The sequence below is a fragment of the Octopus bimaculoides genome, chromosome 15 (genome assembly GCF_001194135.2).
Source record: "Octopus bimaculoides isolate UCB-OBI-ISO-001 chromosome 15, ASM119413v2, whole genome shotgun sequence".
Taxonomy (NCBI): Eukaryota; Metazoa; Mollusca; class Cephalopoda; order Octopoda; family Octopodidae; genus Octopus; species Octopus bimaculoides.
Genome location: NC_068995.1, coordinates 40,224,682 through 40,227,425, shown reverse-complemented (window position 1 = coordinate 40,227,425; position 2,744 = coordinate 40,224,682). Strand labels below are relative to the sequence as shown.

The 2,744-nt window shown below is 38.8% G+C and overlaps 1 pseudogene; it reads left to right on the top strand.

The window, feature by feature from the left end:
• Nucleotides 1-2,744, top strand: part of LOC128249535 (G-box-binding factor-like) — an 80,876-nt pseudogene that overhangs the window by 28,142 nt on the left and 49,990 nt on the right.

Genomic DNA, 2,744 nt, shown 5'->3' with positions numbered 1-2,744 from the left:
CACCACCACAAAAATCACCACCACCGCCAACACTAACACCACTACCATAACACGATCACTATCATCGTCATCATCATCATACATCTCCTCCTCCTCCTCCTCCTCCCCATCATCATCATCATCATCATACATCTCTTCCTCTCCATCATCATCATCATCATCATCATCATCATCATCATCATCATCGTCATCATTTCTTAATGGACGTAAATACTGCAAGAATTGGCTCAGCCCCCTGTCGTTTCTACCACTGAACTATTTCTAATAATAATGAAATTAATTTTAGTTTTTTCATTTTTCATTAAGCTTTAAAAGGTTCACAAAAACGTTGGGTACGGCACAGGACGATACAATGTGGGATCACACAAAGGATTGAAATAAGAACAACAGTAGGAAAAAGAACAACAGTAGAAAAAAAAAAGAACAACACTGACAATACAGTTCTATGTTTAAGAGACGAGGAATTATGTACATTATTTACATTTGACGGATATTTGTCCTCATCTTGTTTGTTGTTAACACAACGTTTCGGCTGATATACCTTTCAGCCTTCATCAGGTGTCTTGGGGACGCTCTTCATCAGTGGTCAATGCTAAACCATTCAAACATACAGATGAGGCTAATCCTTGCACTGCTGTTGGAGCTCTTTTCAATAACTTACAGGTTTTCGATCCATCTGAAGGATATCATCTTGCAAAAATCATTAAGGTGAAAAAGCTGGACAACTTTGTTACATGAGTTAAGAGCGCCAAACAAGGCGCAACGTTTGTCAGTCTGTTGTCTTTTTCTTGCGCAAAACGAAAAGTAAATATTTTTTGAAAAATACAATCACCTGTGACGACAGATGAATCTTTTATGGCAACTGTAAAAGATCTTCACAATAGCAAGATTCTGAAGATTTGCTTGAGTATATTTCAAAATACTCTTTACATTCTACAAAAGTATGGTTACTTTTTGTTGGTACTGCCAAGGAATCACTCATTATTCGTTTCTGCAGCCAGGAGAAACAGTAACATTCCAATCCAACTGCCAGCAAATTGAAGAAATGAATTCCAAATTAACCAGAGAACATCCGGCATTGCTAAACAGACAAGCGTCTATACTCTTGCATTACGATGTCAGAGTCCCACATCGTAAATCAAGTCAAAGCAAATTTGCAGCAACTTAACGATGAAATATTGGAACAACCTCCATTTTATCCAGACTTGTTACCGATAGAGTATCAGTTATTTCGCCGCTGAGCTTTGCATCTGCGACAAAAATTATGCAAACAAAGAAGTAAGGAAAACATTTGAACCGTTTATAGATTCAAAAGGCAATATTTTTTTTAGTCTCCCAAGGTAATGGGAAAAAAAATGTTGAAGCTAATGGAGTCTATTTTCATTAACAAATCCTGATTATAAATAGCGTTTCTCATTCATTTTTAAGAGGTCATTTTATGTGGGACAATCTTGTATGTTATGTATGCATGTATGTGCGTATTTATGTATGTATGTATGTATGAAATACCTGGGTATTACATATATTAAACTGAATCAGGTGGTGAAGCTCCCGCTCGGAAGTTTTAGAGGAGTGGGGAGTGTGGAATCACACCTTAATTACCATTAATCCCAGGTCCGTTCTGATCCAGAACAGTAATACCTCTAAGGATCCCATCTATGACTTAAATAAATTTCCCCGAGTTAGAGGAGACACTTGTTATTTATTTATTTATTTATTTTATTATTTTTTTTTTGACAAATCTGTGCGGAAAGCAGCTCTTCTTCGTTTTGCGATATTTGTCACTGAAACTTACTACAGAGAGAGAGAGAGAGAGAGAGAGAGAGAGAGAGAGAGAGAGAGAGAGAGAGAGAGAGAGTGAGAGAGAAAGAGAGAGAGAGAGAGACAGAGAGACAGACAGACAGAGTGAAAGAGAGAGGGAGAGAGAGGGAGAGAAAAAGATAGAGTGAAAGAGAGAGTAAGAGAGAGAGAGAGTAAGATAGAGAGAGAGTAAAAGAGAGAGAGAGAGTAAAAGAGAGAGAGAGAGACAGAGAGAGTGGAAGAGAGAGACAGAGAGAGAGAGACAGAGAGTGAGAGAGAAAGAGAGAGAGTGAAAGAGAGAGTGAGAGTGAGGAAGAGTAAGAGAGTGTGAGAGAGATAGTAAGAGAGAGAGAGAGAGTGAGAGACTGAGAGAGTGGCAAAGAGAGAGAGGCAGAGAGAGACAGAGAGAGAGAGGCAGAGAGAGACAGAGAGAGAGAGATAGTGTCAGAGAGAGAGAGAGAGAGAGGCAGAGAGAGAGAGAGAGAGAGAGGCAGAGAGAGAGAAAGAGAGAGGCAAACGTGTGGTCACTTAAAACTAATGATGCACAGATGTCTTCCTATCATTCCATTCAGTGGTTGTCTGAAAAGACATAGCTGCGCACATGCACGGCGGGAAGTAATTCGGAGCGATCAGGCTGGATGTGAGGCCGCTATCATCTGACTGGAGGAGACAATCATCATGTACGCATGCATGCATACATATGTATGTATGTATGTACGTATGTAGAATTATATATACGTACGTACGTATGTATGTATGCATGTATGTATGTATGTATGTATGTATGTATGTGCATGTAGAATAATATGCATGAATATTTGTACATACGTATGTTTGTATGTATGTTCGTACGTACGTACGTACGAATGTATATTTATGTGCGTGTAGTATGTATGTAAGCGTGCATGTATATATGTACGCATGCATTCAACACCTATATATAT